This window comes from Meleagris gallopavo, chromosome Z, assembly GCF_905368555.1.
Source record: "Meleagris gallopavo chromosome Z, MGAL_WU_HG_1.1, whole genome shotgun sequence".
Classification (NCBI taxonomy): Eukaryota; Metazoa; Chordata; class Aves; order Galliformes; family Phasianidae; genus Meleagris; species Meleagris gallopavo.
The window spans coordinates 55546313-55561895 of NC_139435.1; the positions used below are offsets into that span (position 1 = coordinate 55546313).

Here is a 15583-nt window from a genome sequence, read left to right on the forward strand (position 1 = left end):
CAAGCAGTGCAGTTTCAGTTCAGTGTACGTCTGTACTTCTGTTACTGAGATAGCCTGTCATTGGATATACTGTTTTGTGCAAAGAAATGAGTGTGTCTTGGCTCATTTACCTTAGAAAACAGCAACCAGACGACAGCATAGCTATTCGTGTGAAAAACTGTTCTTCAGAGCTGAATGAGAGGTGACCTAATGCTAGTTTGTGATCATAACATGGGCTAGCTGCCCACGTTACGGTAGAAGCTAGCCAAGATTTTCTAAGTACAGGAGAAATAAAGTTGAAAAGAAGGTTTTCAGATAGTGTGTGAAGGCAAGGGACCGGGCAGTTATTTTAGCAGTTTATTGTGTGGTTTGTATGGAATGTTGTGTGATGCTGATGTAAAGAGTTGAAGTGTTGCAATATGGGTTCTAACTTTTGTTGCTTTGATGTTTTTCAGAGCACTTTGCTTGCTCATGGTTATACTGTGGGATGTGTTTGGCCAACGCCTTCAGGACTTCTGCTGTTTGCTGGTGGGATGGGGAAAAAGCTCTCTGGCCCTGTCCACAATCAGGCTCATCTCCTAAGGATGACAATTCTCAGGTATACAAGCTATTTGTCCTCACCTACCAATATCTCTCCACCAGTGATGAGCAACGTTTTATGATGGGAGTTGGCAGTTTCAGACACACACTTCCTACAAATGTTATGAAAGTTGCTGATGGGATGGGAAGAATTTTCTAGTGATTTGTAATATGAAAGTAAGTAAGCAGTTTCTGACTCACTGAGAAGAATAGGTAAGAAAGTTCTCTCAGGAGTTTTCCTAGTCCAACTTTTTTTTTTCTGGAGGATGTGGAGAGGGAGCAGTTAGTGTGAATATGGAGTGACTGGGAGGCACTTTGTGGGCAGGAATGGAGCTGGGTAGAGACTGGCACTGCCTTGGCTTTGTCCTGGGGTTACATATGAAAGAGAATGAAAATAGAAGTGCCCAAATATAGGAGTATAGGCTTTGTGTTCGTTCAAGAAATAAGTTCATTGGTGTACTTCTTTTGTGTAGCTGTGCTTTGGAATAGTATCAGCGACATTATTTATTGGCATTTAAATGCCCACAGAAAGAGGATCTTCGGGAACGAGGAAGGATGTTTCTTCTCCATCTCTTCATGAGCACATGTAATGGACCTACAGCAGTTTTTCTGATTGGAATGTTAACCAGTGGTTTGTGATAGTTCTGGTGGGAAAGAGCTGTAAATGCCCGTTGACCTCCAGCCATTACTATAATCAAAGTCATATGTAGCATTTCATAGATTAAATGGGATATCTTCTCAGGTTATAATTTTCACTGTGCAAGAGGTTGAAGGAAGCATGCAGTAGGATCTTGTTCAAAGGCAGGTGCATTGATTGCTTTTGTTATGAATCAGTTTGAATCCCACTACGTTTTACTCTTACTCTGTTTCAAAATCCATGCATACTGAACTTCAAGGCAGAGAGATGGAAGACCTCAACCGAGTGACTGATGTTAGAATCCAACCTCCCTTCAGGTGTTTGGAAACCAGAATCAACTATATAATCTCTGAGATTCTAGAAGCATCCCTTTTAGTTCTCTGCAACTGTAGTTCCTTCCTCTTAGACCTATTACCTGTGTTATTTTAAACAGTCTCTAGTCAAAACACAATGAAGGCAATAGGAAGGCTGATAGCTGTGGGCCCAGCAGGCTTAGAGCTTTGCGGCACATGGAGGTCATTTCCTCTGGTCCTGATTCAGTGCTTCTTAGCTTTCTTTTCTGGACCTCGGAGCACTGGGCCTTAAGGAGAGCCGTGGCAGATTCTGCTGGGCACAGGCTGGTCGGTCTGCTGTGTGTGGTAAGCTGGTACCAGCACTCTGACAGAGAAACGAAGGTTTCTCTAAATCTTAGGATATAGGGAAGCTTATGCACAGTTTTAGTGTTGGTAGTGGTGATTGATATTTTTTTTTTTCTAAATTTGCTTTTTTTTAAAATGCAAGTCAGTGAGTTACCTAGCTTATGTCCAGATGATTTTGCCAGCTGTTAATTTAATACTCCTCCCCTTTCTGTCTTCTTATCTCATTAATGAAGCCTCACACACACATCAGACCCAAAGGAACTGCTGTTTGAGCAGGAGCAAGTTCAAAGAGTAGTGGCTGTTTACAGGCCCAAGAAATTCTTGTATTGCAAACTGTGTAGGCTATGATATTTCAGCTAGGGCTTTCAGCTGGAGTGCAGAAGCTAAGTGCACTCTTATCTGCCATCTTTGTCCTACCCTTCTCCTGATGTGCAAATGTGCAAATAGATTGTAATCACCAAGGTAACTTCACGTGATGGAGTTACTCAGCAATTAGCCAGCAGGGCTGGGAGTTGTATGGTGTTGTTGGTGTTGAATGGTGGGCTGGGGTGGGCAAGGAGGGCAAGAAGGGGCCTGTTTGTGGCTAGCTGCTTTTTGGGGTGCTGTGGGGAAGGCAGCACAGCCATTCCTCAAGGCTGCCTGGTGATAGGGAAAGGAGCAGTAATCACTTCCTGTTAGAGACAGGAGATGAGTTCTTGCAGCACCGGTAGCCAAGTGCTTGAGCAGGCTGCCTGGGTAGGCAGTGCCACCTCTGTTGTCCAGACCAGCTGGTACTGAACTAGTTTCTAATTGCGTCTCAGCAGTACACTGGAGCTCTGCTGGCTCACACAATCAGTGAGGAGTGGTGCAAAGCAGCACCACAAGGGGTGGGAGTCTTGTTTTCATAGGCTGGCATGAGGCAGCCCCTGTCCCTACTCTAAAGGGACAAAAAGGGGCTGCCATATTCTTTCCACACAGAGGGAATGGTATATGGGTGGGGGACTTCTGTTCCCCCAGGAGAAAATGGGGGAGCTGATAGCTGAGAGTCGATGTACATGGGAAGGGTGAGTGACCAGGACTTGTGCCTGCAGCCACATCCATTGAGCCAGTCTGATGCATTAGTGTCACAAAAGCAAGGTCAAGGTCACGTACCTCACTAGTTTCATTTTTGCTGCTCTCCTTCTTTAATCTTTTAATAAAAATGTTAAAAAAAAAAAAAAGTTTTGTTACTTATACATTGACTATTTTATATACGGACCAAGACAATTCCTCTTCACTCAGCATGGCCCAGGCAAGCTAGAAGGTTGGACACCCATGAGTTACACTCTGCACTCTTCTCAGTCTTAACAGTGGAAGAATGGAAACATCCTATCCTGGTTAATAAATCGTTGTGTAAAAGCTCTTGTGCCATGTTTGCAGATCTTGTCTCATTTTTTTGAACCTTTCCATATGGTGTTTTGTCCTTTTTCGCAAAGGGTATGTTCTTGGTAAAGAGGAAGACTGGAACATGGCAGTTTGCTGTGAATCTTACACAGTACTGGATATAGCTGTCTTGCCTATTTTCCCAGAATAGTGTTCTGCTGTGCCATGCAGGGAGGGTTTGGAGGTGCCTGAGCTGATGCCAGGAATTGTTAATATCAGTCCTGGGCTTCTGCTCAGGTGAGCAAGAAGTAAGCAATTGTGGGTTAGATGTGAGGTTAGGATTGTTCATTCCTATGTAGATGGACTGAATGGCATCTGTCTGCAGTGTGTGCTCCTGCTAGGTCCTTCTGCAGCGCTGCATCACCTCATGTAACAGCAAAACTTAGTCACTTGGCTACTTCACAGCTTTTCTGGATCACTTAGAAATATTTTAAAAAGAACAGGCTTCTACATGGATTCCTTTAGAACTTCCTGGTCAGTTTTAGAAATAAATCAGCTTTCTCTCTTTACTAGTTTCTGATCCATGCAAATGCCTTCCCCCTTTATCACAGCTAAGCTCAGTTTCTGCAAGAGCTTTAGATAGGGGGTGTTTCAGAACAGCCTCTTTTCTAAAATCCTGGTAGATTGCGTTGACTGGATCTTTGTCATCCATACAATAAGCAGCTCCTTTAATTATCTAATGTGTGGAATCGCTTAACTGTGATAACTGTGATGACTGGAAAACATACTAACTCTTTTCTGAAGGTGCCATGTTTGTCTGTGCACCCTTTCATTCTGTTCTTTGGAAACAATTTCTCTTACTGCAGGTAACTTGTAAGACCCTGTGTCAAGGCCTTTCCCTAAGCTAGGGGAACATTTCTGAGTCTGTCCTCTCCTGTTTGGTCTTCAGATTTCCAAACTACTTCTCCCCATCTATCTGTTCCTGTGTGCTGCACCTCTGGGCTCTTCCTATTCTCTGCCACAGCTGGAGATTATCCTCCTGTGCAAACAAGTTTGTGCCTTTCTCATTACAGTTTGCAGAGGAAAGTGTTTCTTTTGCTGTGGCCCAGCAGTTCAAGCAGCACAGTTAAGGCATTTATGTCCTGGTGGTGGTTACTTTGTGTGGCCAAAGCTTTTCCCTTGGACAGAGTTCTGGTTTAACTGCTGGCTGAAAAGAACTTCTATGGCATCCTTACAAACTTGGCTGATGAGAAGGGGTTTAATACCTGGAAGTAGATGCTGTATGTTTCAGCAGTTTGTCTAGAGTCTGTGGGGCCTGTTAAGTGGTGGGGGAAGGCTTTGCTGCATGGCTGTTTTGGAGATGCGTTTCTGCTTCTCTCTGGAGACAGATGATGGGGACTGCTCGAGTGATGGGTGGTTTGGAGGTGTTCATTCTGCTATGAAGGATTGCTCTGTAGGATAGATGGAAGTCAGATACTGGAGCCCTGTCTGTAAATTATTTTCCATTGAAGGTCTTCTTTATTTCCCACCCATATTTGTGTTCATTCCTTTCAAGTAGCACTGCAGAGAAGAATTGCATGCCTAGAAGTCACTTCGTAAATAAGACTGTGTTGCATAATACATTTTTAATTATTAAAAAGGTAACATCCGTAACTTTGGCAATAACCTTTGGAGCCATATATCAGACTGTAGAGCAGCCACAGAGTTCTGGGATTCTGTCATACTTGGCAATTATCCTTACAGTTCTTTTTTTATTTCAGAGATGATGAATTGTGGGTTGCGTTGAATAGCTGTACGAGATACAGCTTGGTGCATTCAGCCAGCTTACTTGGGTTCACTTACACTTAGGTTAGTGTGGCTAGAAAGTTTCCTGAGATCTGGCGTCTGTTACTCTGAAAGTATCTGTCTGGCTATTTGCATACCTTATTGGTGATTGAAATTGTCCAACATAGCAAATTTGCATAGCCCACATCTAATAAATGAACAGCTTCCTTCTATGAATTAATAAATCTATTAGAATGATTTCTTATAGGGCTAAATATACGTAAGTCATTATTTCCTATTAAGAGAAAGAAAAAAAAATCAGAATTTAAAGGCTACTCATGTGGATTGCTGGAGGGGCAAAGAGAAGGTGCCAGAGCTCTGATGGTGGCCTGCTGGTGAACCATTGGGAGATGCCTCTCCCTCTTTCTGCTAGGAGAAGCACGAAGTGATTTTCATTGATTGAAAACTACAATTGTGAGTTTTTCGTGAGTGAGTTCTCCATTACTGCAGGGGGGTTTAGTTGTTGCGTTGCTTGGCTTCCTGGTTAGCTGCTGGCAGTTCTGCAGAAAGCAGCTCCAGTCATAAGGGATTCAGTGGCTTTGACACAAAAAGGCATTCAGGGTGGAGATGAACAGTAGCTCCATCACAGGAAGACAACTCAGCTTTAGCCGAGCGCTTGTATTTAAAGGAGAGCATTCAAGAGAACTGCAAAAGGCCGGTGCTCACTGCAGGTTGTGGTCCCAGCCCTTGGGATCCCACTGGTGGCACTGTGCTGTGTGCAGTGCTAGACAGTCAGTCCGTGGGCTCTGGGCCTGTGTGCTGAGGGCAGAGGGCGTGGGTGGCTGAGTTATGTCTGTGCCTGTGTGAGTTTGTATGTGCTGATGGGCTGACGTGGGACTTGGGGCAGGGGGAAGTGGGGAATAAATCACAGTTTTTAAATTTGTGTTTAAAATTCAGGTTAAATTATCTTCAAAAATGTTTCAGAAGTTCAGTGTGGTAGTTCTTGAAAAGTACAGATTCCTTTCTATTCTGCAGGGTATACAGTAAAACATCATACACATTAGTATAGGATTTTCTTAGTTTATTAATTGCACAAATGTTAATTGCAATGGTTGCAACTTGAAGGAAATCTATTATAGTACTTCATTATTTTCTTTGAAGTTAGGACTGTGTACTCTGATGCATTGTGCGATAGAGTAAGAAGTGAGACAAGGAAGTTTTTATAGTCTAATATGAATCTGGAGTTGGTGATTGAAGTGATCGAGCCTTGCTTGATTCAAAAATCTCATAAGAAATGCAGCTTTTATGTCACTGCTTAGCTTAATCTGTGATAAGGGCTGAAATGGAGTTATGTGATGCAGAGAAGTTGGCTGACAGGTTTTCTGGGCAGTTGTGTGATAGCTGTTTTTATTTAGGGAATGAGCTGAAGTGCTATGCTTAGAAGGAAAATTAACGCTCAGATTCAACCCTCGTGTCTCTCTCTCTCTTCTTCCCCACCTTTTAGTGATATGCAGTTTCCAAGGAGCTGTGCCACAAGGCTTGGCCCTGGAGCCAGCTGAGACCATGCAGATCCTGGAGAAATGTGAAGGTAACTGTGGTGTCCAGGAGGCAATTCTGTTTGCTATGTAAGAATGTAAAAATGTTTGAATACAGCAGATCTTAATAAGTTGCTGTGGAATAATGATGCATCAAATCAAAGCACTTGGATAAAGAACTAGCCTAACCCATGTTTTGTAGGAAAGGCTGAGTGCTTCTGGCACTAATGCAGTTTGATGGGGGGGAGGGGGAGAGTTCAGTGTATTTTATGTTAACCATCTGTCCAGAAAATGTTAAACCCTGACCTGTTGTGTTGCAATTGGGTCTTGCAAGAAATTTTCATCACATAAAGCATAGCCTGTGGTTTTTTAGCCATATTTCCTAAATGTTGCTGTAATGTGTTTCGATGAAGTGTACCAGTGTTTATTGCTTAGGAATATCCGAACACTTGAAAAACTTTAGTTGTGAAACAGAGAGATGCAATTTAGGAGCATGCTTCTTCCCATGTTCTTTTTGTTCCTGAAGGACAATGCCATTGTTAACATTATAGCTGTAACTACAGTTCTTGTGTGGCTGTAGACGTCTCAATAAACTGCACATCCCAATCCCTTGCAGTATTCCTGGGACTAATCTGGCTGAGGTTGTTGCATATAAAAGGTGAATGCTTTTTATCCTAACATTCGAGTAAGCAAGTGATGTAAAACATGTTTATTGAGAGAGACAGAAGGTACAGTATGAGGATGTTTCTCTGCAGTCTGAGGTTGAATAATGTAACCTTTTTAATCCTGAGGGATTTAAAAACAAATTCAGAACCCAGATCCAAATTGGAATTCCAAACTCACATTCCACAAAACTGTGGTTTTGTTTTTGTATTTGTTCAGTTTACGCTCCTGTTTCTTCTCTAGTGCTAGAGTTCCTATATAAACATCCTGGCTGCTTGTCAGATGATTGCTTTTTCTTCTCTCATGCCTAAAACTGTCTTCTGCTGTTGAGGCTTTCCTCTTGCATTCAGGGGTTTTGTTTGATTAGCTGCTGACTCTTAAATGAAAAAGTAACTGAATATTTGTGATTCTTTTAGAAAAGTGGTGGCTTCCTCACCTCTACCTATAAAGCTTTGAATGACAGTTTTGCAGTTCAGTGGTGGTGTTTAATCCGTGGAGAAGCGTGTTGTAAACAGTACATCTGGTATTGCATGTGCAAATTGATAGTATTTTATTTAAGAACAGTGTGGTGTAATGGCTAAACTTTGTTCAGAGAGTGGTGTTGATTGCAGTTGCTTTACCAGGTCTTGTTAACACCGCAAACTCAGGAGAAAGTACTTGAAAAGAATAATATAACTATGAAGGAAAACAATGATATTGTTGAAAACAGGCATGATATTTTCAAATCATTTCCAGTATTCTGGGAAACTTCCAAAATTGAGGAAAAAAAGGTGTCCAAAGGAGCAGCTTGCTTACAGGAAAGCAAAAAGATAATCGAGTCTGTCTCTTCACGTTGTTACAGTAATTGGGCTGTGGGCTGTGTGTTTTTCCTTTGCCAGTAATTTTGAGGACAGTTCCTCAAAGGCAGTTTGTGTCAGTCTTCAGATCATTGAGGAAGGAAGGCCCTCTGGTATGGGGTTCTCCTGTGTGCATGGAGGCTTTAGTGCATGTGAGTTGTTTGTTTTTTAAGCACACTATCGTGTCGTGTCTTTTTTTTTTTTTTTGGAGGAGCTTTTGGTATGAACTTTATATACCTAAAAAAAGATAAGTTAGTTTTGCTATATCTGGAACTGCACAACGTGGAGCTTCTGTATCATTTCAGTAGTGCCCTCCCTGAGCATCAGCAAATACTTCTGTACTTCTGGACTGTGACAGGACTGAGTATTGGTTTCCATAGAGGTTGTGAGTCCCTCAGAGCTGTGGGCACAGGGCTGGGCAGCTGCTCTGGGTGGCCTTGTGGGGTAGGGGTGGCATAAGATGAGCTTTGGTGCTCCCCATCATCCTCAGCCACTGCTTAACAGTGTCCTTGGTTGGAGTGAATTGTACTTCATCTTATGCTCTGCGTTAATTGCTGGGGATTCTTTTGAACAGAGTGGGTACACCTATGTTAACTCATGCGAATAAGGGTTGAAAGGATTAACGTGCACATGAATGTGCTAGTGCCATGGAGAAGGATTTCTGAGACTTGCTGAAGAGTTCAAGATAGATAAAGAGCAGTGTTACCTATACTTCTGAATATGGGTATTTCTAACGATAATGAGTTACTGAATAACTGTTACAGCAAGGACTGTTCCATAGTGACTGGTGTGGAAAGCAGTTGTTGCATTTCAAGCACATTGAATAGAAGAGAGAATTTCCTGTGACAGGTTCCTGTGTAGCTCTGCAGCTGACCCTTGTGGGCATTTGCAGCGTAAAGGAACAAATGTGCTTACCTGTGCATGCATATAGGTATGTATGTGTATATATGCCTGTACTTGTATGCAGTGGAGCTTTAAGGCTATTAATACTAACAATAATCCTTTTTTTTTAATTGTAGTTGTGCAACTTTTTAAAAACTTCATGGTATAATTTCTGTGTTAGTAGCAGCATGCATAAGCCATGCATGTAATATAGTTAGCTCCCTTGTATCCAGCAGCGACAGCATGGCCAAATTAAGGCTTTTGGTGTGTGGGACCTGAAAGCTAGCACTGGTTGGTTTGTTTTGCAGTTTTGAAGAGATCAGTGCTTGAGACTGGTATCTGTGCCAAGCTTCCAAGCCTCCAGTGAGGTGGCCATTTTCCTCTGCCTTTTCTGTGCCTGGGGAGCAGAATTCACTTGGACCCACACAGCTGCCATGGAAAATATTGCCTGACTACTTTGGACAGCAGGGATGGCTTCTGGTTGGCCTTCTGTGTGCTGAGGCCAAGATGAAAAGCTGAGATCCAGCTGTACTGCTTTGACCCTGCTGGCAGCAGGCTGAGTGGGAGTTGGGTGCTGCTCTGTCTGTCACAGCAGGCTGCTCTGGGTAGTGCGTGCCTTTGGGCAGCTCATGAGGACTGCTCATTGCTGCCAGCCCTCCTCTAGGTCACTGCATAGTGCTGGGTGCACACAGATAGCCTGCAAGTGGCTTACTTGCAGATTAATTGGTAAAAGCAATTATTGATTGGCCAGTGTGTGCAAAAGATAGCTGTCCTTCAGGTCTGAGGGTTACTCAGAAGGCTGGAAAGAATTACTAATCTAAAATTCAGCATAAGAAGCTAAGATGCACTTATGTGTTAAATACGTAATCTAATATATCTGTAAGATCTACAATATGCATAATTTAATTATAATTTCTTAATGGAATGAAAACTAAACACAGTTCAAATGCTAGTTGTCAGTTGTACAGCCGTCACAGTGTTAGTTATCACGCAATTTCAAAATCTGATTTGTAAACGTAATTGTTAAATGGTATTCAAGAAAATAGTTATCCTGTCATAATATTTTTTTTTTTTGTACAGTTGTTGTAAAGAAATCATTGTTTTTCCCAGTAAATTCTGCCCGAGAGTCCTTTGAATTAGAACTGCACTATTGCTATGACTTCTGAGTGGGACACGTCTTTGTAAAACCTGCTTTTCAGTCCTTTTCTACAAATATGCAGATTTCTAAAATTCCAACACTGTGAATTTCTATATGAACATGTCATTGTTCTCTCCCGCTTCTTCAGAGATTTTGCTGAATTGTAGGATTTAGATGAGCTGAGGAGAGAGCATAATGCTTCTTATGGCTGAAAAAGCTGCACAGGCAAAAGAAAGGGCAGTGACTTGCATATGCTACCGAGTGCATTCTTCTTTGGCTTTTGTTACTGCCTACAGGTTGCCTACAGTGTCACTGTACATGTAGGCAGTGTGGTTTGCAATAAAAGCTATAAGCCAATATTGGTCTCAGAGTGCAGGGGGAATGGCATCATGGTGTGCTTCTCCTTTTATTTTTTCTCCAGTTTTATTATCACGGAAGTAGTTCTTCCTACAGCTCTTGGAGGAAACTTCTGTCACATGCAGAGGGCAGAGATGCAGAGCAGCCTATTTTTCACTATTCCTTCTATCAGATATCACTAGATTGTGTTGAGACAATCAGTTATAAAGCACCTTTTTTTCCCCTGACTTTTGACATTTCTCCTTCCAAATGTAACATGTAAGCTTTATTTCAGATGCTCTGCTTCCTTTGTCTCCAGCACTGCGTTGAAAGGTGAGAAGGGCCCCGTAAGTAAAAAGGCAAGAAGGCTTCACAGTGACTGAGAATAAGGGGATGAAAGGGGATAGTTAGAGATAGTTTATAGAAATAAGAATGTAGAGCTTGTTAGAAAATAAAAGATGGCAGATACTGGGTCTTAGATAGTGAGGGAGATGAAGGCCGTACAGATAAGGTTTGAGTACAGCCCGAGGACATTTGGCAGGGACGTGATTAGATGTCCATGGGCAATAAGAAACTGTTTTGGAGGTATGCCCCCCCCGAAAGGTCAGAAGTTTACAGGGAGAAAGATCAGAAGCCTTTGCGAGGAAGAGAACAAATCTTCATCCCCTGACCCACTACACATGCGCAAGAGGGGAGGGTTTGCATGGTACTGAATTCTCGGGGGTGTAATGAGTATCTACCCGAATTCTGGGAAAACTATTGATTATGTATTAGTTTGGCCTGTATCTGTAGCACGGTTTTTCCTGACAGTGTGCAAGTTAGGAGGAACAATCCCCCCCTGCATCCGGTGTCTGCGCAGCACCGATTAAATCATTCCTGCTTTATAACTACTTTGTGGTTATAGGGTTTGATTCCGCAAGTCACTTTTGGCACCCCGGATGGGTCACCCTCTGCTCGGCTGCAGGACCGGTTGAGAAGAGGGACGCTTTAGGCGCGCCCCGAGATTTCTCGGAAGGACTCCCCTTCCTCATCCGATCACTGCGGGAGCAGACAAGGACCATCCTTTGGCGGACCAGGTATGTGTATGGAATGAGGGGAGCCCGTAAGCCGTATGGAGACGTCCTACGCTGGGTATAGCCTTTGTGCTGCCCCTGGGCAAGTGAGCTCACAGGTTGGGTTGGTTGCCGGCTGGGGTAGAAAACTCCTTGGGGAGTTCCTACAAAGCGGACCTGTAAGTCGTACGCGGGGATTGGTAACATCAGGTATTTTGTTAAATGACTACTTGGATTCTTGTGGCCATAATATTGGGAATCATAGATTGTACTGTTATCACCACCTGTTGCAAGTGTTTGGTACCGGGTACTTGAGTAATTGCTATCAAAACACTCGAAAGGAGTCCGGAGCTCTGATTTGGTAAATTGTAAAGCTGGCATTATGTGTGAATGCGAGCGAATGTGTTGAATGCTTGAGACATGGCACAGCTGCAGTGTGAGTGCGGAGTATAACGATGATTGTTGTCTGTCTGTCTGTCTTTGTGTTTTTATATGAATTTATGAATGGGGATGATGAATCCATAGAGCTACTAAACCATATCTCACAGCTCCTCATTCAGACACCTCTCGAACACTTCCAGGGACAGCAACTCCACAACCTCTCTGGGCAGGCCATCTCAGTGCCTGATCACCCTCTGAGAGAAAAAGTTTTTCCTCGTGTCTAACCTAAACCTCCTCTGATACAACTTGTGGCCATTTCCCTGGGTCCTGTCCGTTGCATGGGAGAAGAGGCCAAACCCCTCTTCACCCCAACCTCTCTTCAGGAAGTTGTAGATGCAATGAGGTCTCACCTAAGCCTCCTCTTCTCCAGACTAAACAATCCCAGCTCCCTCAGCCGCTCCTCATAAGACTTGTGCTCCAGACCCCTCACCAGTTTCATTGCCCTTCTCTGGACACGCTCCAGGGCCTCAATGTCTTTCTTGTAGTCAGGGGCCCAAAACTGAACACAATACTTGAGGTGTGGCCTCCCCAGTGCTGAGTAGAGGGGGATTATCACCTCCCTGCTCCTGCTGGCCACACTATTTCTAATGCAGGCCAAGATGCTGTTGGCCTTCTTGGCCACCTGGGTAATACCGGGCCATCCTGATAGAGCAGGATGATGTAGAAATAATTGTAACTAATATTGTCAACCCGGTATCTTTCCTTAGTGGAACTCCTGGACAACCAGTGTTTCATGACTGCTTTGAAACAACTGAAGCTGCATATTCCATCCAATCAGAACTGAAGGACGAACCCTTAGTAGATGCAGAAGACACCTGGTTTACCGACAGTAGCAGTTTTGTGAGACAAGGAAACCGTAAGGCAAGATTTGCAATAGCTGCTACTGACAAGATAATGGAAGCACAACCATTACCTGTGGGGTCTTTCCCCCCCTCCCTAAAATAACTGCCTGGACAAGAGTCTTAATTATATGGACAGGTGTTAACTATGTGTTTGCGATGCTGCACGCTCATAGTACTATCTGAAAAGAGCAAGGATTGCACACCTAAGGAAAACAGCATGATGTAAATCTACCAAAGAGCGTATTATATTATTTATTGTAAGGGACATCAGAAAGGTAACACTGTACAGGAAACTGGAACTGAGATGGTGGGTCAGGTGACAGAACTGTAGGTAATTGAAGAAGGCTTTAATTCCAAACGGTAAACTTAAAATCTCTGAAGCTGAGTCAGAACATATAAAATACTCTAGAGGGAACAGGAATCTATTTAATGATTTAGAAGGAAGGGCAACAATGGCAAATTGATTCCTCGGAACTCCCAAGAAAAGGGGAGTATCTCTGTATGTTGGTATGGACTGATACCTTTTTACAGTGGCCAGAGGCATTCCCTTAGAACTAATAAGGCATGTGGGGTAACTAAAGTATTGTTACAGGAGGTTATTCCAAGATGCTGAGGAACTACTTGGTCTGCCAAGGAAAGTGCACTGTCAAAATTTAAAGTCACAAAGAAAAGAGGAGTCAGTTACTAATTTGCTTTATCTCGGTGTAGATGGGGTGGTGTCTGTGGGAAGTTGATGTGCTGTTACGTTGTTGTGTGCTGTTACATTTTGTATTTTGGTTGCAATAGTACTATGTTTTGTGTTATATTTATTTATTTGTTTTGTGTTATATTTATTTATTTGTTATTGTTAAATTTATGATTGTCACTCTTCTCCCTTCTATTTGGATCAACCTTACATTTCTATACTTAACAGAAGCTGCCATTAAGGAGAGTAACAACACTCTCATTTGTGGGCATGAATATCATAATGGGAGTAATATAATGAACAGGTGTTGTTTGGGTGGAGGTTTCTGGTGCTGTGCGGAGATGGGAGAGCTCAAACTCTCACCAAGCATAGTGAGAACTATTTGGAGCCAGTATCAAAGTCCAAGGAGGGTTAAAAGCGTAAATAAGCCATTGGTAAGGTATAATACAGGATAGCACAGCTTCGTGAGAGTCCTTACCCCAGTCTTAGAAGTAGCTCAGCTGGAAAAGGCTGTAGTGAATATCTCTGCAACTCTAGAAATAGCAGAAAATGTCACAACAAACTCGTTACGAGCAATCCAATCTTTGTCCAAAGTGGTACTCCAAAACAGGATGGAATTAGATCTATTAACAGCTAAAGCAGGAGGAGTATGCACAATAATAAATCAGAGTTGCTGTGCTTACAGAAATAAGGATCTGAGAATTGAAACAGACTTAAGGAAAATCTGAGAGCAAACAAAAGTCCTGCATAGGACAAGTATCAATAACACTGACTGGGCAACAGATCTTGGGGCTCGCTTTCTAGCTGGTTACTGAGTCTAGGATGGTTAAGGTGGCTTTTCTTGGCATGCATTGTACTGGTACTATGGGTGGCCCTTACCTGCAGGTAATGAGGTGTTCTGTGTGCCTGTACCAGAATACTAGAAGGGAGTATGAGGTATGGAAGAGACATGAGTTAAGGCAAAAGGTGGAAAGTGGGGCTTATTTCACATGCTCAGAAGTAGTAATCTAGCAGGTAGAAATCTTGCTAGATTAAAGAAAAGGGGGGAATTGAAAGGTGAGAAGGGCCCCATAAATGAAAGTAAAAAGGCAAGAAAGCTTCGCAGTGACTGAGAATAAGGGGATGAAAGGGGATAGTTAGAGATAGTTTATAGAAGTAAAAATGTAGAGCTTGTTAGAAAATAAGAGATGGCAGATACTGGGTCTTAGATAGTGAGGGAGATGAAGGCCGTACAGATAAGGTTTGAGTACAGCCCGAGGACATTTGGCAGGGACGTGATTAGATGTCCATGGGCAATAAGAAACTGTTTTGGAGGTATGCCCCCCCGAAAGGTCAGAAGTTTACAGGGAGAAAGATCAGAAGCCTTTGCGAGGAAGAGAACAAATCTTCATCCCCTGACCCACTACACATGCGCAAGAGGGGAGGGTTTGCATGGTACTGAATTCTCGGGGGTGTAATGAGTATCTACCCGAATTCTGGGAAAACTATTGATTATGTATTAGTTTGGCCTGCTTCTGTAGCACGGTTTTTCCTGACAGTGTGCAAGTTAGGAGGAACAATCCCCCCCTGCATCCGGTGTCTGCGCAGCACCGATTAAATCATTCCTGCTTTATAACTACTTTGTGGTTATAGGGTTTGATTCCGCAAGTCACTTTTGGCACCCCGGATGGGTCACCCTCTGCTCGGCTGCAGGACCGGTTGAGAAGAGGGACGCTTTAGGCGCGCCCCGAGATTTCTCGGAAGGACTCCCCTTCCTCATCCGATCACTGCGGGAGCAGACAAGGACCATCCTTTGGCGGACCAGGTATGTGTATGGAATGAGGGGAGCCCGTAAGCCGTATGGAGACGTCCTACGCTGGGTATAGCCTTTGTGCTGCCCCTGGGCAAGTGAGCTCACAGGTTGGGTTGGTTGCCGGCTGGGGTAGAAAACTCCTTGGGGAGTTCCTACAAAGCGGACCTGTAAGTCGTACGCGGGGATTGGTAACATCAGGTATTTTGTTAAATGACTACTTGGATTCTTGTGGCCATAATATTGGGAATCATAGATTGTACTGTTATCACCACCTGTTGCAAGTGTTTGGTACCGGGTACTTGAGTAATTGCTATCAAAACACTCGAAAGGAGTCCGGAGCTCTGATTTGGTAAATTGTAAAGCTGGCATTATGTGTGAATGCGAGCGAATGTGTTGAATGCTTGAGACATGGCACAGCTGCAGTGTGAGTGCGGAGTATAACG

At 43.3% G+C, this 15583-nt stretch overlaps 1 long non-coding RNA gene across 1 annotated transcript in view; it reads left to right on the forward strand.

The window, feature by feature from the left end:
- Positions 1-440: 440 nt before the first annotated feature.
- The window catches only part of LOC146542297 (uncharacterized), a 33432-nt gene continuing 18289 nt past the window's right edge, over positions 441-15583 (forward strand). The window contains exons 1-2 of the long non-coding RNA XR_014880658.1: positions 441-577; positions 6443-6526. This is a non-coding gene — a long non-coding RNA (uncharacterized LOC146542297). The remainder of the gene's footprint in view (positions 578-6442; positions 6527-15583) is intronic.